This window comes from Panthera onca, chromosome B4 (genome assembly GCF_046562875.1).
Source record: "Panthera onca isolate mPanOnc1 chromosome B4, mPanOnc1 haplotype 2, whole genome shotgun sequence".
NCBI lineage: Eukaryota > Metazoa > Chordata > Mammalia > Carnivora > Felidae > Panthera > Panthera onca.
The window spans coordinates 58,904,468-58,926,699 of NC_138345.1; the positions used below are offsets into that span (position 1 = coordinate 58,904,468).

General features: G+C 40.6%; 2 protein-coding genes across 15 annotated transcripts in view; one reads left to right on the forward strand and one right to left on the reverse strand.

The window, feature by feature from the left end:
* LMNTD1 (lamin tail domain containing 1) overlaps positions 1-4,504 on the reverse strand; it is a 461,495-nt gene extending 456,991 nt beyond the window's left edge. For 13 of the 14 annotated variants that reach the window (XM_078450001.2, XM_060658109.3, XM_060658106.3 and 10 more), the window contains exon 1: positions 3,538-4,190. The gene's annotated coding sequence lies outside the window, so the exon portion shown is untranslated. Of the gene's footprint in view, positions 1-3,537; positions 4,191-4,393 lie in introns of those variants that run through there. The other variant, XM_078449998.2, reaches the window with a different exon arrangement.
* Positions 4,505-4,513: 9 nt separating this feature from the next.
* RASSF8 (Ras association domain family member 8) overlaps positions 4,514-22,232 on the forward strand; it is a 122,833-nt gene continuing 105,114 nt past the window's right edge. The window contains exon 1 of the mRNA XM_060658118.2: positions 4,514-4,614. The gene's annotated coding sequence lies outside the window, so the exon portion shown is untranslated. The remainder of the gene's footprint in view (positions 4,615-22,232) is intronic.

Consider the following 22,232-nt stretch of genomic DNA (forward strand, 5'->3'; position numbering starts at 1 on the left):
TTAATTTTTATAATCTCAGAACCTGGCACAATACCACAGTTTATTACATTTTTCAAAATGTTTATTAAAGACAAGTATAACAGGTAAGTGGCATGAGTTTGTTCCATTTTTTTTTTATTTAAAAAAATTTTTTTTAACGTTTATTCATTTTTGAGAGACAGAGGAGAGACAGAGCATGAATGGGGAAGGGGTAGAGAGAGGGAGACACAGAATCTGAAACAGGCTCCAGGCTCTGAGCTGTTAGCACAGAGCCTGACGCCGGGCCTGAACTCACGAACCCATGAGATCATGACCTGAGCCGAAGTCAGATGCTCAACTGACTGAGCCACCTAGGTGCCCGGAGTTTGTTCCATTTATATTGTCACTCATTCATTTAATTGTTATTTCAACTAATATTAATTGAGCTCCCAGCCTGAGCCAGGCCCTGTATCAGGCATGGGGAATACAGTGATAAATACAACACAGTCCCTGGCTTTACAAAGCAGGTAGAGGTGACGTTAGGGGAGGATAGGAATGGCTCTAAAAGTAAACAGGCAATTTCAGGGCACCTGGGTGGCTCACTCGGTTGAACGTCTGACTTTGGCTCAGGTCATCATCTCACGGTTCATGAGTTTGAGCCCCACGTTGGGCTCTGTACTGACACCTGGGAGCCTGGAGCCTGCTTCAGATTCTGTGTCTCCCTCTCTCTCTGTCCCTCCCCTGCTCACACTCGGTCTCCCTCTCTGTCTCTCAGAAAATAAACATTAAAAAAATGTTTTTAAAGGTACACAGGCAATTTCAAGGTGATGTGGTTAAGAATAAGAAGTGGTCCTGAGCCACCATTTGAGAGGTTATGAAGCTGTAAGTAGTCTGGGTGAAACATACAGTTAGGGAAAGAAGAGGAGAAAAAGAAGGAAAGGTGGGGATAGATAATAAAAAAAAACATAAGTTATAATCATAAGCCCATAATTTATTCCTGCCAGCACACATACCTATTTGTTGTGACAAAATGTTTGTTTCTCCCTTAGACTTCCTCATGAAAGAATTTCCCAACACTCTGTCCTTGATGGATCTGTCCCACTGACAAGGTTCTTGGTTGGCCTAAACTGTAATTACAACTGTGTTCTATGGACCTTATCCAAGCATGGAGCAACTGTCTTCCCAGCATCCCATCTTACAGGATGATGTTCCCTGGTAGGCCAGTTTGGGAAATGTTGGTCTAGACACATGTTTCTCAAACTTGGCAATATGAGTCTACTAGACACCATAAAAAAGAGTTGCCAGGCACTTCCAGAGAAAGGGAATTATCCCCCAGAAAGTGCAGATCTGAACCTGGTTTTCTGAGTGTGTTTACACCTTGGGTTTCAGTTACACGAGTGACCAGGACGGATATAGGTTTAGCTGGACTAATGGGTCACCACTTCAGCAATTTTACAGTCATAAGTTATCCCTATGATGCTGTGACTAATAATTAAAACACTCATCTCTTCCTACAAATAATCCGGTTCAATTCAGTTTGTAACATATATGGCTAGAAATGTATCTACATCAATTCCTATTTTCTTTGCCTACCTTAGAGAAAAAAATAGCCCCTAACCATGAAGCAGAGGTCACAAGAAGAGAGACAGATTTGAAGATGATATGTATGCTATTGCCTTAAATACGGAGGAAGAGGCCACAAGCCAAGGAAATCAGATAGCATCTACAAACTAGAAAAAACAAAGCAATGGATTCTCCCCTAGAGATTCCAGATGGAACACAGCCCACACCTTGACTTTAGAATTTCTGACCTCCAGAACTGCAAGATAACACATTCTTGATTTTAGCCACTAAGTTTGTGGTAACTTTTTTAGTAGCAATAGGAAAATAATAATACACAGTAATATATTTCTAGATGGTGTCCCCCTCCCCCTTCACAAATCTTTCTTGGGATTCTCCTCTTTTCTGAATCTACCCTCTCAGATTATTTTCCTGAAAGTCAAATCTGATTATGTCACAGGGCTTAAGGTGCATGAATACTCCCTGATTCTAGGTAGATTACTTTTGGGGAATATATTAGAAACCAGAAATAAGGGTTGTTTACAAAATCCTGTCAAGGACATTTGGTATGATCTCAGGAAAGCTTAACAGGGATGTGATTATAGCTAAGAAAGCTTAAAACAAATTGCACTCTACACTGAAGAAAAAATGTATTAACCATATGGGGTTGAGGTAGAGAAGAGATTTTTCTGGGTTGATTCAGGACTGGACAGAGATAAATTCACTTGACTCTGGCACCATCAGTAAGACACACGCTGGTTTGGAGGCGGGGATACTTCATCATGTACCTGGAGCCTAGTAAGTGTTTATCCTAAATATTGGTCATGGTTATACTATCACAGTCAACTTCATCCTGATTTAAATGCTAGTCATGTGAAAGTCGGTTGTCATAAGCCAGTCCACTGTTCACCTCTGGATGTGTGATAAAATTGAGGTCAGGACGCTACTGGTGACCAACAGAAACTAGATTAAGGTTCTTCTTCTACTTCCATTCCCCTTACAGAAAGATAAAAGGTATGTCCTTCAGTAAGATCCTGAATCCTAGTTTAACAATAGCCACACTTCTGCCAGCTATCACTCACCCCTGTTTCAAGACCTCCACCAAAAAGGGAGGACTATCAACAACAACAAAAAAGGGTGGGGGGAGGAAAGTTCAAGGAAGGAAGAGGTCAAAATTGGCAAATGCCACAACGGGCATAACAAAATGCGGATTAAATTTTTCCATTAGATTTGGCAATTAGGTGGGTGACTGATGTTGTTCAGTGGAGTGAAAGGTTGACAAGGGAATGAGAGTTTAGGAAATGTTAACGTTAAGTCTGGAAAAGTTCTCTTGAGAAGAGGATCCATGCCCTAAGGAATCACCTTAAGTAAAATTCCCTCAGGGTTTGCATCTGAATCCTAGAGAACTCTCCTTGTCCACAAATCCTCCAAATGTTTACCAGCCAAATTTGAGTCTCACTGATCTCTCTTTCTCCTCAGTTCACCTCAAAGGCAAAGGAACTAATGAGCTGTGCAATAACTAAAGGTCAAAAAACAAGAGGAAGAAACAAAAGACCTACAAACACAAACTCAAAACAAAACAAATCAGGTCTTTGGTAAGAGAAGCTGTAACAAGTTGTGCTTCAAATTTAATATCCTTGTTTTGATTTAAAAAAAAAAGAAAACTGTCTGGAGAATTAAAAGGGGCATTTTATAATTGGAATGTTTTCTTGTATCTCAACCATTATCTTCACTCCATCTCCCTCCAAATTAATAGCTGTTGCTGAGTTGTGGGCATGTGTGAGCACAAGCCTGGACCAAAGACTGAATTTTGTCCAGTGGCTAGAGTAACTGCGTGCCATTTAAAAAAAAAAAAAAAAAAAAAAAAAAAGGTGGGATAGGGAGAACCACATACATATCTGCATTTCCAGATGAAAGCACTGGTTTTCTTCCTCGACTATTTGCTGTATTTAAGGGTCAGGGAGGGGGGGAGCAGTTTTCTGAATCTGAGCCCAGCTCTTTCTAAACTTGGTTACTCACGTCTGATTCATTCGCTGTGTTTTTCATCTCCTGTCTCTGTCACTGCCTGCCGCTGAGAAGGGGGTCGCTGAATCACTGCCACTCCAGATGAAAAGCAATTCAAACCCAGTCCTTGGAGGATGGAAGGTTTTGTTTTGTTTTCTTTTCTTTTTTTCTTTTTTAAGCGTCTGCAGAATAAGCCTCCTACTTTCCGACATGACCGTAGAGGGCAGTTTTACAAGTCTCACCCGGAGCTCTGGAAGATTTTGCTCCTGTGAGAGTCAGTAGGCACTGGTCATCTCACCATTTCTGGCTTTTCTGGTCCACAGGCCTCGGCGGTCGGGGGTGTGTGGTGGGGCGAGCGGCGGCGGGGCCGAGCTAGGGGCGCTGGGGTGAGCTTGGCCCGGTGGGCCCGAGCGGCTGCGCCGCGCTCCCCGCCGCTTTAAAAGCTCCCACAATGCAGCGCTGGCGTCCCAGTTCCGTTACAATGTCTCTCACGGCGCGAGTGAACCGGCGAGGCGCGGGCGGGGAAGCCGGAGAGCCGGGGCTGTAACCCGAGCGCCCGGCCGAGGGGGGCGCCCCCGCGCCGCTCCTCTCGCGCGCTCTACCCGCGGCCCGGCGAAGGGGCGGAGCCGCCCGGGTGCCCGAGCCGGCCCGGCCCCCAGCCCGGCCCCCAGCCCAGAGGCACCGGCCGCGGGAGCGAGCCGGCCGCCAACTCCACCGTCCGGCACAACGCTCGCCGCCCCTCTCCTCGCCGAGCCTCGCTAGACCGCCCGCGGCAGCGGCGGCGGCGCTGGGGGCGGCTCCTGCGGGCCGCACAGCCGCTGCCCGCGCGCTCCCACACCGCGGCAGCTCAGCCAGGGGCGTCCACACTCACCTAGCGCTGGCCGGGAGGTGCGCCGAGAGGACGCGCCGGGAGCCGGGGCCTCCAGCCGGTGCGGGGCGTGCGGCCCGCCGGGTGCGGCGGAGGGAGGCGCGCCGGGCGGCGCGGCCGGGACAGGAGCTGGGCGGCCGCCGAGCTTCGGACGCCGTCGCGTCCTCAGCGCCCCGGCCGGCCTGGGCGGGCGGCCTGCGGGGGCGGCGCAGTTGCGAAACTGAGTAAGTATTAACTTTACTCCGCTGCTGCGATTTCTGGGCAACGTCTAGGATCCCTCCCTTCTCCTCCTGGAGCCTCGGGCTCTCCCTTCCCCGCCCCCTCACCCCTCCGTCTGCACCTTGGGTTTCTTCGCCGGTTCTACCCTGCGGCCACTGGCTCCCAGTTCCTCCGGTTCACCTTTTCCCTGTTGTGTTCGCCTTTGCGCGTTCTGCCCGCCGCGCACACGCGCCTCTGAGAAGTACAAGCTTGTGTCCTGCTTCTCTGTTTCCTCCCAGTGTCCTTGGCAGGGGAGTTTAGAGGCCACTTTTGTTGGGCAGGGAAATGTATGTATGGCTTCTTTAACATTTTTCTCTCCAAATGGAAATCGGATGTTCGCTTGCCGGGTGACGGTTTGGTGAACGCTTACTTTCTCCTCTGAAAACAGGTTTGGTTTTTAGGTTTTAAAATTTTGTTTGAACGCTTAACCGTCCTCCGTCCCTATTTCCCCTTGCCGCCAACCCGTCTGGAGAGACGAGTCCAGACGAGGGGACTTTAAAAGTAATTCCGTTTTGCAGACTAGAAACTTTGCGAGGGTTCATAGCAGAAGGCATCATAAGCTTCAACCTGAAGGGACGTGAGCTTTGAATGTGGCTCCTTGTGCGGCACTAGAGCTTACAAGCGAGTACCTGGGTTCGTAATTGAGTGTTGGCGTTGTTATTTTAGCATCCTAGAGCCGCCTGGTGTTGCTAAACCGCTACTTTTTCAGCATCAAATGGCATCTTGAGCAGAGCAAGCGTTGAATGTAATTACGGGTCAGCATTGCCCCTGGTCTTTAGGGACTTAGAAGGGAAATAGATGCAGGGCACATTTCATAGCTGTGAAACCCATCAGGTTAGCTGTGTCAGTGCATCACAGCATTGCATTAAAAAGAATTCTTCCAGCCTGGTAACAGCGAGGAGGAACATTTACAAATTTTCCAGTATGATGTGGCTCAGCAATTCTTCGTTAGATCTGTTGTGTCACTAGAAAGGGCCTTTAAAAAGGTATAGAGCTCAGCTTTTCTGCCGATTGGATTAACCCCTCATTCTGATAGAAGGCCTCAGGTAGTCCTCCCCCCCTCTCCCCGCCGTCTTTCTTTCTTTTTTTTTTCTTTCATCTTTGGGTTGTCAGCAGTTGGCCATCCTGTTTTGAAGGACTAGAAAACGGGAAGCTTTTCTTAATGTATTTTCAGCATCCCGTCCTTTGCCTGGGTGAGGCAGTAGTGAATGCCAGCTAGATCTCTGCAGGGAGAGGTGCAGGTGGACACAAGAATCTGGCAGAAGGACACTGTAGTACTATCATTGGGGGGTGGTGGTGGTTTGTGTGTTTATCTTTTAGTGGGCATATTAATGCTACTTTTTATTTATCTCCATGGGGAATCTCCCAAAACCATGAAAATTACGTGTGACCATACCCAGCTTTAAGAAGACTGAATGTAATTTGATTATTCTGTTGAAGGATCAGACTCAACAAAATAGAATTTGTAATGTAGGCGATAAGACCTTTCAAAAATCTCTCCCTCATTTTCTCTCCTTTTAAGAGCCTCAAGCTGGTACTTTCAGTAATAGACACAATTGTTAGTAATGCATTGAGTTCTTTCTAGGTTCATTAATCAAGCCTAATTTCTGGCTTCAATAGCTGAGGGGGACATCAGCCCAGAGAGGGAGAGAATCATGAGACTGTGCAGATAGGAAAGGCATTTCAGTTTGCTAAAGTGTCAATGTGCTGCAGAGAAAAGCAGTTAAAAAGAAGAATGTTCAGGTTTTAGCATGCACATTTACTGAATTTGGCATTTGGTTGAGAAATTTGGGAATTGCAGATTTTAAATTCTACAGTTATGGTATCATTTCTTTTTGCCTAACATTGTATCCTTTTAAGTTTTTGATTGTTTAATGGGAATCTCAATACTTCCTTTTGTAGCCTTCTGTACTGGGTGGCTTGCATTAATTTTTTACTTGAATGGTTTAGCCATTTTGAGAAATAGTTTTTCAGAATTTCTTAGTTGATCTATCTTATATTGATTCATGTATGGTTTGTGAGTAAAAATATTGTTCACTGCTGGGTGTTGTTGCTCTTTTCATTATCATTGATTTCTGGCATAGTGGCTTTGCTCCTTTATTGTAAACCATTAAGGTCCTAGGTATCTTGCTGGTGTTCAAAACATTGCAAAACTCTGCAGGGAGAAGTGGAGAGGGGATAGGAAAACATTATGCATCATAAATCTGAGAACTTGGATTTATTTTTTTTAATTTTTTTTTAATGTTCTTATTTATTTTTGAGACAGAGAGAGACAGAGCATGAGCAGGGGAGGGGGAAAGAGAGAGGGAAACACAGAATCCGAAGCAGGCTCCAGGCTCTGAGCTGTCAGCACAGAGCCCAACGCGGGGCTCAAACTCACAGACTGTGAGATCATGACCTGAGCTGAAGTCGGACGCTTAACCAACTGAGCCACCCAGGCACCCCTGAGAACTTGGATTTAAAAAATAACATATCACCTGTTTACTCACCTTGGGTGCTAGCTTGCTCCAACCCCATGTAGATTTCAAAATGGGAAATATGGACATAGTTTCCAAGAACTGTGTATAGTGAAAAGAATGCTTACCCCACAGCCAGCCAACCAGACTTGGGTAGCAAGTGACTTTGTCACTTTGAGCTGATTTAGCTTGGCCATGCTACTTCAACCTCATGATCTACAGTTTGCTTTGTGTAAAATGGGAATACTGTTCCTAAAAGGGATGCTGTGACAAGTGGAATAGCTAACATAGTGTCTGGTACATCTCAGTCAATACATGACAGTATCTGACACTTCTCAAGAACTGAGCTCTTGATTACCCAACCTTTCAGCCTGTTTCTCCTGTGTTTTTCATCCCCTCCATCCAACAAGTGGCTCAGGCCAGAAGGCTGGAGTTTAATATTCATTCTCACTTCTGTTCTCACCTCCCCTCCCCACCCCCAACCAGTTTGTCACAAAGTCTTTATTTACTTTTCTGGAAAAATCTCTTTCAAACCTGTCTGATTTTCAGTCTCCACTATGTTTCCATTCCACTTGAGGCCACCATTATCTTTCCCCATTGCCTTCTGCATGTACTCTGTATCCCTTCCAGTCTCTTTTCCTACCAGCAGCCTAAAAAGAAAAAAAAATGTCACTTGCTATTTAAAGTCTTCAAAGCTCTAAGAAAACACATTTATTTCTCCAGATATAATATGAGATCTTCAACATACCTGTAAAGTCCTGCATGGTTTGGCCACTGCCCACCCCCAATCTTCGTCTCTTGCTAGCCACATTGTTCAGTTCTCCAGCAGGCTCACATCAGGGCTCTTGCTCATGCTATTGGTCTTTCTATTTTAGGACCATCTCCTTGAGTAATTTGTCATCCTTGGATATGGATTCAAATATCCTCTCTATAAATGTCTTCTCTGAGAAGACCCTATCCTTAGCATCATGTCATTTAGAAATTCTTTATTTTCTCCCTCATAGCACAATCATCTTGCCTTCTTTGTGTTTATCATAACTTATATATTATTTACTTAATGTTTCTTTCTTAGCCTCAAGGTCTAAGTAATACCCGGTTTATTCACCAGTCTATACTCAGTGCCTGGTACAGTTAGTAGGTGCTCAATAAAGGATTCTTGTTATAATTAATAAGATAATATCAGTTTTATATTTATGTCTTGGTTGCCTCCTATGTCACTGTTCATTCTGCTTTTCATAACAGAAAAGCCAGACTGGTGCTCTCCTGTGTTCCTTCATTGCTGGTGTTAAATGTGTAATATGAAACAGCCTTTGCAGATACGAGGCAAAATTAATGCATTTGGGCTATGTGGAAAATTCATAGTAATAAATTGAGACACCTTTTAATTAGTGTTACCCTTGTGATTTTCTGTTGTAGATAATCCTTTTTCTAAGTACATCATTAAAGTAATTACGGTTTTTTTTTCATCAGCACGGGATTACTGAAAGAAAAAAATCTTAGTAGTTCATATTATTTTACACATGTCATAGGATAATATGTTAGCAGCTATTGATCGCTCAGTGTCAGACTTCAAAGGAAGGTAGAGAAAACTAGTAGAAAGATGAGAGTTCTAGTTCTAAGGATGTTTAGTACTTTCCAGCTGTTGATGTGACTTGCATAAATAACTACATATCATTTGAACATTTAGTTAAGGTAGCAGAGTAGTTATTTAAAAATTGGAGCCACCTAGAGGTCTGTAAATTCTTTTTCCTTCTCTCACTAAAGCATTCCTTCTTTTAGCCAAAAAAGTCTCATGACTTTCCAAGGCCAAGGAAGGCTTAAAGCTTTGAGTATTTTTGTCATGTGGTTGCTCTCTACAAATTATTAGTTTGATGCACTATAGTTCTAAAGTGCTTATGTCCTTAGTATTAATGTTTCTACTCTAATTCTTAAGTAATAACCCACATTTCTTTTGACTTATTTCTTAGGACTTGAGTTTCTTTTTAGAATTTTCCCTTGCACTCTTAGAGTATAAATCTAATTCCTCTTTCATTTTGTAGCTTATACTTTAGGTCATAAAGTATACAGAGAATTTAGGAGTTGATTCTAGTTCTTTCATGATTTATTTGTTTGCATTTAACCTCTGGGTGTCTCCTAAATGTTATACCTCATAAGTGGTCTAGACTCAGTTTTTGTCTGCAAGAAGCTGGATGCCCTTGGATTGGGGAAGTAAGGGAGATTACAGCAGCATTTTTAAGTCCCTATTATATGCCAAGCTTGAGGCTAAGTGCTCTCGCAAAAGAACAGTGAGTGGTTCATCCAGTCAAAATCATAAAAAGGAACCATAACCTTTCCATACATTTGCTTCACTCAAAGAAATTGTTTTTGTTGTTCCTCCATTTCCCTACCCTTTATTTTTCTAGTTAGGAAGGCATGGCAAGATAGTGAAGCCCTCTCTAGCTCAGCCCATTACCTTACCTTTTTATTTATTTAGACCTGAATTTACTTGTATAAAAATACTGGATGTGGGGCCAGAAAGGGGCATGCCCTTTGATTTGTCTTTGAGGTAGGTCTCTGTGCTCCAGGATATTTGCACCATGAGTAACTACTACTACGGAGGAGAAAAAAGTTATGGTTGAGAGTCCTAGTTATTTTTACCCATATATATATATATTAATATATATATTAACATATACACACGCATATGCATATGTATGTATATATATATATACATACATACGTACATGCTTACTGGTTACTTTGGGTGACCTTGAATGAGTTGCCTGAAGCTTTATAGCACCAACAATATCTATTACCTATTTATTTCACAGCCTTGCTATTGGATTTAGAAGACTTATTTTTGGCAATTTTTTTTTTTTTGTCACATTCAAATATATCACAAAGCTCGTTACAATTAACTCCAATGCTGTCAAGTTCTATGCATTAAGAAAAATGTTTTCTTAGCATATGTTTTAACTCTTTGTTTTGATAAGCAATCAGGTATGAGTACAGGTTGTAACAAGAGGAGAGTTGTAATACTTTTCTACCAGCTTTTATTCATGTGTGTGATATATCTTGTCAATTGTTAATGGTCATTGGCTTCTGGTTAATCATGTTTATCCTTAATTGTAGTAAATTTATTATTGGAAAATCACCTAAAATTAAATTATTTTTCAGAAAGAAGCACATACAAGTGGAAAAATTCGAGTGCTCTTAATGGATAGGTATTGGACAGAAAAGTAAGATATCACTCTAATTTTTGCTTAAAATATTTGAATAGATTTATAATTTCTGAAATCCTACTGCAGAAATAGTATTGAAAGGTAGGTTGGGAATAATTTGTAGTGTTTAAGGTAAAATTTGGGCATTTCTGAAGCAAGTTCTAATACTTGATGCCATTAGATGTCAGGAAAGTAAACTAGTTTATTTGTGCTACATTTTCCTTATTTTCTTTTTGTATATAATGACTTCCTTCTTTTATATCTCTTTTTTAATTTTTATTTTTTATGTTAAATTTTTTTAATGTTTATATTTGAGAGAGAGAAAGACAGAGTGAGCAGGGAAAGGGCAGAGAGAGAGGGAGACCCAGAATCTGAAGCAGGCTCTAGGCTGAGCTGATGCACAGAGCCTGATGTGGGGCTTAAACTCATGAGCCATGAGATCATGTCCTGAGCCAAAGTCAGAAGCTCAACAGACTGAGTCACCAAGGTGCCCCATCTCTCTTTTTTTTTTTAAACCTCTTTAGTGAGCTAAGCTGAGGTGAACAGCTTAGTAACATGCAATGAACTGCACACATTTAAGCATACAGTTTGATAAGCTTTGACCTACATATATAAATATGAAATCATGACCACAGTCAAGATAGTGAATATATATATATCACCCTCCCCAAATTTCCCATTCCCATTTGCAGTCCCTTCCCTATCCATCATCCCCTCCCCGACAGAGCACAGCTTTGCTCTGTCTCTGCAGAGTAGTTTGCATTTTCCAGAATATAAATTAATGAAACATATAATATATTCTTTTTTGGTCTGACTTCTTTCACTCAGAATAATTATTTATTTGGAGATGCATTCATGTTGATGTATGCAGCATTGATGAATAGTGTTCCATTATATGTATATACAACAAATTATGTATGTACCTATTGATGGACATTTGGGCTGTTTCTAATTTTGGGCTATTACAAAGGAAGCTGCTGTGAATATTTGCATATAATCTTTGTGTGGACATACGTTTTCATTAATCTTGGGTAAGTACATAGGAGTAGAATGGCAGGGTGATGGTAGACATACATGTTTAACTTTTTCAGAAACTGCCAAACTGTTTTCCAGAGTGATTATACCATTTTGTTTTCCTACCAGCAGTGTATAAGCATGCTAGTTCCTTCACTTCCTTGCCAACAATTAGTATGATTAGTCTTTTTTAATTTTAGTTATCAGCAGTATTTCATTTTTATTTTAATTTGCCATTTCCCTAATGACTAGTGGTGTTAAGCACCTTTTAATGTATTTTTTGCTATGTTTATATCTTCTTTGATGAAGTGTTTGTTCAAGTGTTTTGCCCACGTTTTTATTGGGTTGATTGTTTTTTTAATTGTTGAATTTTGAGAGTTCATTATATATTTTGAAAAATCCTTCATCCAATATATGTTTTGCAAAGATTTTCTCCCAGTTTGTGGCTTACACTTTCATTTTCACAGTGACTTTTGAAGAGAAAAGGTTTTCAATTTTGATGAAGTCCAGCTTATGATTTTGTTCTCTTATATATTGTGCTTTTGGTGTGCTTTTTAAGAACCTTTGCCTAAGCTAAGTTCACATAGATTGTCTTCTAAAAGTTTTCTGATTTTCTTCTAGAATTTTTATAGTTTTAGGTTTTACATTGAAGTATATCACCTATTTGAAGTTATATTTTTAAAATAGACTTTATTTTTTAGAGCAATTTTAGGTTCACAACAAAACTGAGGAGAAGGTACAGAGATTTCCCATATACTCCCTGTCCCCACACATGCATAGCCTCCTCCATTACAGTATTCCCCACCAGAATGGTGCATTTATTGTAGTTGAACCTACATTGATTGACACATCATTATAACCCAAAGTCCATGGTTTATGTTAGGGTTCCCTCACTCTAAGTGTTCTAAGTACTGTGTGTTTAGGCAAATTTATAATGACACATATTCATCATTATAGCATCCCACAGAGTAGTTGCACTGCTCTAAAAATCCTCTGTACTCTGCCTATTCATTTCTCCCTCTCCTAATCCCTGGAAACCACTATGATCTTTTTACTGTCTCCATAGTTATCCCTTTTCCTGAATGTCATATAGTTGGAATCATATGGTATGTAGCCTTTTCATATAGGTCCTTTCATTTACTAATACGCATTTATGTTTTCTCCATGTCTTTTCATAGTTTGAAAGCTCGTTTTAGCCCTGAATAATATTTCATTATCTGGATGTACCACAGTCTGTTTATCCATTCACCTACTGACAGACACATCTGTGTCCAACTTTTGGCAATTATAAATAAAGCTGCAAGAAGCGTCCATGTGCAGGTTTCTGTATGGGCATAGTTTTCAACTCCTTTGGATAAATACAAAGGAACACAATTTTAGGGTCATGTGGTAAGAGTATGTTTGGTTTTATAAGAAATTGCCACATTTCTCAAGTGGTGTACCATTTTGCATTCCCACCCTCAGTGAATGAGAGTTCCTGCCCTTCCACATCCTTAACAGCATTTGGTGTTGTCAGTGTTTTGTATTTCAGCCATTCTAATATTACATTGTTTTAATTTATATTTCGCTGAAGACATATTATGTGGGGCATCTTTTTATATGCTTATTTGCCGTATCTCTAGCTTTGGCAAGGTATTAAGGTGTTTAGTCTATTGAGTTAATTTTTTTTTTTTTTTAATTGAGTGAGTTTTGGGTAGAGTTGATTTTCTGCATATGGCAATCTAATTGTTTCACCACTATTTGTTAAAAAGACTATTATTTCTTTACTGAGTTGTTTGCATTTTTGTAGGAAATGAGTTGCCCTTTATATCTCTTTTTATTATATCAGTTGACATTCATACCTGGATAAAACAAACTAAAGGAAAAGCAACTAAATCCTATTCTGGACAATGAATGTGTTTTTGTCATGTTTAGTAAAATTTCTAGTTTTCTTACTGTAGCCTTTATGTAAACCTTTCCTACACAAACATTTCTTCTCCCTTTATTTCTCTTTTTGTTATTGGCTATGTATTATATAATAAAGTCTGGTGGTGGGACATGCACAACTTACCCCTGTAAATTTTAATTAACTTTACTGTTAATGAAAATTATTTGTTTTCTCTCTTTGAAAATCTCTCAACCTAGATCACACCTTCCATTTTAATTTTCCTAGTTTTGATGGTCTGTCTCTTCTCCTATTATGTTGTTGAGTCATGACATATGGTTTATATTGGAAAGACTGCTCACTTCAGTTAAAAACCTGGCTGGGACTGGGTAACCTTGGAGAAGTTATAAAGCTCACCCCTTCTCAAGTTTCCTTTAAATGGGGCTACTATTTCATCACTCAGGGGTGTTTTGGAATAAAAGTGATGTTTGTATGTGTCCATATATGGAAATGAATGTAAATGAAATGTCTCAGTGAAGAGTTAGTGCCTTTCTTCCTTACCCAACTCCAGTAAGCTGTGGATACTCATTCTCTCTCAACTGGGAGTCTGAACAGGCCCCAGTGCTCTTTGGAGAAGACAGGTGCTCCACAGTCTGTCTAGGCAAGTGGTCTGAGGAGAGAACACTGTCAGTGTAGATAATAGAAAGGTGGGAGAAGAGTGTTTGCTAGTTAACGTGGGTGACATCCTCCTCACCCCTCGCAGTCTGGAGTTGGCTGCCCTCTAGGCTATTCTCCATTAGTAATCCTTTCTCCCTATTGGATTTCAGTCTCATCTTTCCTTCTCTTCTTATCCTTAGCCTGGAAAGAATATGCTCAAATCTCTCTTGACATTGCTACACCTCCTGTCTACTCCTTCTGTCTCCTTTCTCAGCCAACTTCTTTGAGGAGGTGTCTGTGCTTAATGCTTCTACTACTCACTCCTCAGCCAGGTACCATTTCTTAGAAACATTTTGCCACAGCACCAATTTCTTAATTGCCAAAATCAATGGGAACTTCTTACTTCTAATATAACAGAAGCTTTTTGTAGCGTGTTTGCACTGTTGAGCTATCTTCCTGTGTCTCCAGACTTCTCCTCGGCTTCCTTGTCAGCGCTCTTTCTTTGTTCATTTATTTATTCAAAAATGACAACAAAACACACAACACTGCTCTCATAGAAAGTGCACTCCACTGGAGGAAGTTAGATAATGAGTAATTTTACATTCTTTATATGATGATAAATGCATCAGAGGAAAAAAATATAACAAGTTGGAGAAATTGAAAATGCTGGGGTTGGGAGTGGAGGTGTTACATGATATTGGATAGGCAGGAAGTCCTCACTCATGAGAACACATTTCAGTAGAAAACTTAATGAAGCGAAGGAAGTAACTCTGCAGCTGTCTGGAGGAAGAGCACTCCACACAGAAGAAACATTGAGTGCCTAGGCACTGAAGCAGGTACATACAGTTGTCTCCAGATCAGTGAGGCTGGGAGTGGGGCCAGGGCATGGGACAATAGCAGGAGATGAGGCAGTGGGGCCTATATACCAGGCCCCTTATTGGCTGTGACAAGGATCTTGGGTTTTACTCTTGAGTGAGAAGACAGTTGAGGATCTTGAAGAGAGGAATGAATGAATTGGAGAGTAGCACGGAGTAGTAGGTGAGAGGATGAACTGTGGAGCTGGCTACTTAAGTTAAAATCCCAGCCCTAAACTTAACTGGCTCTGTGACCTTGTAGTAGTTCTGTAGCTTCTCTGTGCCCCATTGGTAAAATGGGAATACGAATGATCTCTATCTCACAGTGTTGTCATGAGGATGAAATGAGTTAATATTTATAAAGAACAAAGCATGGCAGATAGTATTATAAAAATGCTTGTTAAATAAAATCAGTAAAATAGAAAAGGCTCCCTGTGCTTCCAGGTCTTGTCAAGAGGAATTTTAGAATAGAAGCAGAAAGCCTAAACATGGAAACAACCTAAGTGTTTATCAGTCAATGGATGGATAAAGAAAATGTAGCATATGGAATATGATTCAGCCAGAAAAAAAGGAGTTTTGCCATTTGTGACAACATGGCAAACCTTGAAAGGACAGACCTTGAAAGCATTATGCTAAGTGAAATAAACAGAGAAAGACAAATACTGGATGATCTCACTTATATGCATAATCTAAAGAAAAAAAAAAAAAACACCTGACTCATAGATACAGAAAAAAGATTGGTGGTTGCCAAAGGCGGGGAGTGGGGGTGGTTGAAATGGTTGAAGGGGGTCAAAAGGTACAAACTTGTGCTTATACAATACATAAGTCCTGGAAATGTAATATACAGCATGGTGGCTCAATAGGAAGGAGGGAAAAGGAAAAGGAAAAAAGAAAACCAATTAGGAGATGATTGCAATAATTCATGCAAGGAATGGCTTAGTTGAGGTGCTAGTTGTGAAGGTGGGGAAAAGGGTCACATTGTGGGTGTATTTTGGAAATAAGGATGACTTATTGGCTCAGGAATAGATCTCCTTTTCCTCCCATCTCTGATCTTTCTGGCTCAGTCTTCTTTGCTCCTTCCTCCTCTCCCTTTTGACCAAGGGTTCTCAGAAAGGGTAGTAGTGTTTGGAAATATGTGGGGGCCCTTTTTGGCTGTCACAGAGACGAAGTTGTGGATATTTCTTGTGTTCAGTGAGTGCTCAATATCATGCATGATGAAGATATGTCTTCTGCAATTTGCCGGTAGCTACCTTGTAGAGAAATGCTGCTTTAGACCTTCTTCCCACCTCTCCTACCTGTCCCCTGGGCTAGGATTTCCTAACCTGTGGTCCTGTGTGGGTAGCAGGGGGCCTATAAGCTACCAAGTATTTTTTCCAAAATGTTTGTTTATATACATTTTAGTGAATGGGGTAGTGGTAAGAATTTTAATCAAGTTCTCAAAAGGGTTCATATCCTCAGAATGCAAGAATTTCTGTTATGGGTGGTCTTACCCACCTTCATGGTTTTTATTCTGGCCTGTATGGTGGTGGACTTTCAAATCTGTTCTGTGCTTTGACTTCTAGACCCTTCTCTACTGAACCATGCAACACTTCCTCAGGATCAACATGTCTTCTAACTTCTTCCTGTATTTCCCACCTGGGTTTGTGGCACCATCATCCACCTTATTCTTAATCTTGCCTTTTTTGTGCCACTTCATCTTGACTAATGCATCTAGTTCTGCTTTTACCTCCTGGACAGCTGAGGAATTTTTTTTTTCCATTTCCCCTTCATACACTACTCTAATTTAGCATCTCTGATTTAGATTGCTGCCACTTTGCTGGTCTTCCCACCTGAGACCCATCTTCCACATATCAGCAGATGACTGCTTGGATACAGAAATCTCACTGTGTCACTGACTTGCTAAAAACTCAGCTCTGTCAGTGCCTGCAGGGTTGCATACAGGATCTCTGAAATCTGGCTCTAGTTCCCTGTCTTGGGCTGTTCAGGAGGCTGTCCTGCCTCCCTGCTTGGCTGCCCACCAGCTCTCCTCCCTCACCTGTCTTTCTGTGCTGGCCTCTAGTAGGACCAAATTAATAAGCTGTTGTATGCACTGATGCTGCAACATCTAAATATGCTATTTGGCCACATGAAAAAATAGTTCAGTCTCTTTCTTACCCATACTTTATAGCTTTAAAACCAAGCTTGGCTATCCTCTCTTCCTGAAGGAAGTGCTCGCTCACTTAGAAGTCCATCTTGCCTTCCTTATATATCATATGCATGCATATTTCTCTTCTTTCTTTGTGCTGTAATTTCAGAAGCTCTCTATTTCAAACAGATGAGCTTCTAAGAGGCTCTTCTTAAGCTCATTTGTTCACAGGTTCAAAGTGACTAAGAAGACTAAGCTTGCAGTCCCCCAGTGCAGTTCAAGGAGTGTAAGTTGGTTCTTTGAAGCTTTGTAACCAGTTATGCCCTTGCTGCTGGATGTTCAGTGGGGCATCTTTTTCTGAAGTGGAGCAGCTTTGTCTACATTAAAAATCTCTTGAGGCAGATGGGTCCTTTATGGTCTGTTTGGAGCCCGGGGGAGCCCCTTAATAGCCCTTGGAGTCCAACTTCACTCCTTACCTCTTGAATTATAGGAGCCTCAGTGGGTTCAGTTTTGGCTGTACTCAGCCTTTCTGTTCTAGAACAATTTCCTGGCCTCCTGAACTAACTTTGGGCCAAGTTTCCATTTTTAACACTGATCATCCTGTTGTATATTCAAAATGGAAAAACTTCTGAAGATCTGTCTTCTCTGTTCTGGCTGATTATTACTGCTAGGTTAATAGGTATAGGTTAGCCTGTTTCACCCTCAGCCCCATTCATCCTTTATCCTTCAGGGTTCCATATACAAAAGGAAAAAAAAAGAAAAATATTTTTTACCACTCTCAGCTATTTTTATTAGTTATCCTTTTGTTTCTGCCATAATTTTGTGTCTTTTTTATTAGTACATTAGACATGTACTGTAGCTTTTCATCGTGAGATAATGATAGGGTTAATAATGTTTTTTTAAAATACTTTAAAACATATTTTAAATATAGCAAACACATTCATCCACAGACTAATGAACAGGAAGGTGCCCACCCAAGGCAGAGTTTTCAGAGTTTGGCTTTGGAGCCAGTATATGTCCCCATCTTGGCAATTGTGATAAGAAAGCTCAGGAGTAGGGAGGTCAGGATGTGTTTCGTGTCACCTGCTAGATTGTGGGTCTCCTTGAAAGTGAGATCCATATTTAATTATCCATCAACTACAATCTCTTTAATGGCAGGAACTTGTCTGATTCTCCTTGGATTCGTAGAGCATGGAACTGTTAGTTGTTGAATGAATTCATTTGCTAGCTAGTATTTATACCCTCAAGGGGAACCGTACTAAACTTCCTCTAAGTATATAGTTGTGTAGACTAAACAAAGAGTTTAAAATATAGACGACTAAAACATTCATGTTACATGGATGACTGAGGTGATACTGAAATTTGGTTGGTAGGAATGGATATTTTACTTGGCTTTTGAAAACACTTCAACAAGTAGCAACTACCATGGTCAACAGTAAGATTTTGTAGATGATATGAGGAGAGGTGATGTAGTCTGTGGAAGCTTATTGAGCAATGAGGATGCAGTAAATATATAAATAATTACATATGGCAGAGTATGTTATATATATTTTAAATATATTAAGCAGAGTATGAGGAGAGAGTGGCTAAATGACTTAAAGGTAAATGTATTTGCTATGGCAATTTTATAATAATAATTGGAAACATCTAAATGTTTGATTGCAGGGTACTGGTTAAGTAAATGGTGGCACAGCTTCCAGATATACTGTTAGATAGCCATTAAAAATATTTTTAAAGAATTTCTAGTAATTTGGGTAAAGCATATGCTTTATTGTAGGGGGAAATATCAGAATATAAACATATATAGACAACTTTTTTTTTTTAAACCAGGCATCTAGGAGGAAGAAAAGCACCAGGAAGAAAATAAACCAAAATATATACACTGCATCTGACTTCAAGTATATTATATGTGTGTGTGTATCTATGTGTGTGTATTACACATATACAATACATATCATAAATATACACTTCAGTGAGTTTTTTACACACTGAACCTATCCATGCAACAAATGCCTAGATTAAGAAATAGAACATTATCAGCATTCCCACAAGCCCCCTGTGCTCTTAACTTTCAGTGACATTCCAGAGTTTTGACTGTTTTTGTTCCTTCCAGAAATGTAATAATACAACATGTACTCTTTTGTGTCTTAATTTCTCACACTCAGCATATGTGATTCACCCATATTATGTATAGTTTTTTAGGTTGTTTATGTTTATTACTTATTATGGATGACTTTTAATCATGCTCTTTTGTGTTTTCCAAAATTTGCTATAATGAGCATGTATTTATAATCAGAAAAAGATTACATTTGTTTTTTCAAAGATGCAAAGTCAAGTTTATTCGTGCCTGCGTAGATTCAGTTCCCCAATTCAGCTAGACCATGGAACGTATGAAGGAGAATTGAGAAAATAAGTTGTGGCTATTTAGAAACAGATGTGCAGTGCAATATGAACTCAGTATCAAGACAACCAGATTCTGTTTTGTCATTTAGTAGTCATCAGACTGTGGACACACTCTTTAATTCTTTGTTCCTCAGTTTTCTCATCCATTGGTCAACTAGGTATGATGATATCTTCCTTATAAACTAGGCATAAGGGTTAGCTGGAGATCATGAGTCTGTGAGTCTGCTAGGTGGTGAGGTCCTTCATTTAAAAATTGGAGTTAGAGAGGGTGGATGTGCAAGGAGGGAACTCATGTCCAGTTCCCATTTTCTCTATGAAGTGAGGGCTGAGGGTTCTTTGTAAGCAAAAGCACATGGCTTTGACATATTAGTTTGCGCAAAGCAAAGAAGCTTTGGGGCAGGCAGCCCTTAAGTACTCAAGGAGCTAGGGGACCCAAGGGGGAATGCAGGAAGAATGCAGCAGTGTTGAGGGCCCAGCTGAGGTTGGAGCATAAATGTGAATATAGTGTGTAAGTTTTTCCTCCAGAAGATTATGATTTATCTGGGCTACCATTAAGGTGAATCTTCTTTATTATAAAAGTGGAGGAGGAAAAAACAGAAAGAAAAAGGAAGGAGGAAGAAAGAAAGCCACTGACACATGAGAAGTACGATGTCTAATCTACAAAGAGAACACTGTTTAAAGGGAACCTCTGATTTAAAATGTGTATTATAGAAGTCCACAGTGATTTGGAACTTAGATTGTCTTTTTCCAAGCGTATTTGCACTAAAAGGGAGGGCTAAGATTTTAGTCTAGCCCACAAAGGTCCACAGAACAGGCAGGTAGGTATTTTTTACTAACATGTTTTCTAGTTCTGAGAGTCCTAAAATCAACTAGTTTTAACTATTTTAGATCCTTCAAATAAAATAGGGCTTGATGTGTCAGCCTGGAACTGTATTCATGGATAGCATTGTTTCTATGAGAGTAATACTCAGGTACAGTGAAAACTTCTGGGAATGCACTCTGAGTTTTTTCTGACGCCTCCAAATATAGGGATAGGTGAGCACTAGTTTCTGAGCCCAATACCTGGAAGGTTAGCTATTTGTAGATAAATGATGTTGGTTCCTTTGCTCAGTTTTAATCCATTCACATAGTATCTATTGAGTGCCTACCAGCTAGATATGCAAAAACAAAGAGAACCAGTCTTATCTTCCAGATAGTTTGTATCTGGGCCAGGTATTTAAAGAAATAATTTTTGGAATGTGATAACAGATAAAATGGAGATGTGGGTTCTTAAGGTGGGATTGGAAGTGCGTGTTTCTGGAAAGGTGTTTCTGAGTCTGCCTAAAGAAATCAGGGAAGGTTTAAGAGGAAAATTCACTCTTGAATGAAGACTTGAGGAAGAAAGGCATTTTCTAGGAGGACACTCCATACTGAGGAAATGATAGACACCCCCCCTGGGAACAGTACATAAGGGAGAACATGGTCTGTTGGAAAAGTACAGTAGTTTTGATATTTCTTAAAGTTAGATGTGTACAGTGAAGTCGGGGAATGGCAGGAACTGAGGTAGGGACCCCCACTCCCTGACTCCTCTTGCAACCCAGGGGTTGGGGAAGGATAGCACATTGTCCTAAAGTTAGTTTAAGTTTCTGTTGATAGCATGATTGGTTATGAGAAACAGTTTTTCTGTTTCTGTTCTGAATTAAGATTTTTACTTCTTTAGATTTTACATTAGGAAGAAATTTAGAGATTGCTTTAGAATTAACTGGGGCTTAGAGTACTGCTCAGTGTCTTTTAATACAGTGTATTTAGATCACCTCGTGAATACTCCACAAACATTTATGAAGCACACGTTATGTTGAAGGAATTATACTTGGTGGTGGATGGTATTACAAGGATGAGAAATGGCCCCTGCCTTTCAACAAGCTTACCGTCTAGTTAGTGAAGCAAAACTTTAATTTTCAAAAGTCCTATTATGGAAATAAAGATAATAGCAAAAGAAAGAGGATTAAAGATAATAGCAAAAGAAAAGAGGATGTGCTTGTTACTTAGAACTATGGGAAGCTGAGGAATGTATTTAGAAGACCATGTAATCAGGGTGCCTGAGTAGCTCAGTCAGTTAAGTGACCAGACTCTTGATTTCCGCTTGGCTCATGATCTCAGGGTCTTGGGATTGGCCCCGCATTGGGCTTCAGGCTGGGTGTGGAGCCTGCTTGGGATTCCCTCCCTCCATTCCTTCCTTCCTTCCTTCCTTCCTTCCTTCCTTCCTTCCTTCCTCTCTCTCTCTCTCTCTCTCTCTCTCTCAAAAGAAGAAGACGACGACAGTGTAATCAAGGACTGAAAAGACCAAAAGAAATATGACTGGGGGACAGTGGTGTAAATGTGGGGCAAGGTGATTGGGGAACTGGAAAGAGGCCACCCCAGCCTGAGGACCATGGTGGAGACTAGCCCAGAATATAGATGTGCAGAGTATGGTTGGGAGGTAGCACCGTGTCTAGAGTCACTCAGTCTGGAGTGTACTGCTGGGAGTAGAGGGCAATGGGACTTTGTGGCTGGGGCCAGGTGTTGGAGGTCTTACATACTGCACTGAGGAATTTGAACTTTATTCCAAGGCGGTAAGATTTTAAGAACAAGTCTTCTACTGATCTTTCTCTCCAACTCAGGCTGCCACTGTCTCTAGTTCTCCCTTCCACTTGCTATGTTCAGAACAAGCCCAGTGTAATTTGCCTAGTCCTGACACCATCTGACAGAGACTCTTCCGTTTTGTACAGATTACCAAGGAAATTGTGATTTTGGTCTAGAATCAGGATGTTTTCATAGTCAGCAGCTAATCCTTTGGTGTTGGTTCTCCTTGCCTTAGATTTTTGCAGCACACTGTTCAGTTTTTCAACTATTTTTGTGTCCATTGTATAACCTGATACTTAACAGTTTTTGGAAATAGATCAGACAGCTCATAGAGAAATCAGCTCAGAAAGCCTAAATGAATAGCCCAAGATCATTCAGTGGTGAGACTTGAAGATGAAATTAGAAACAGT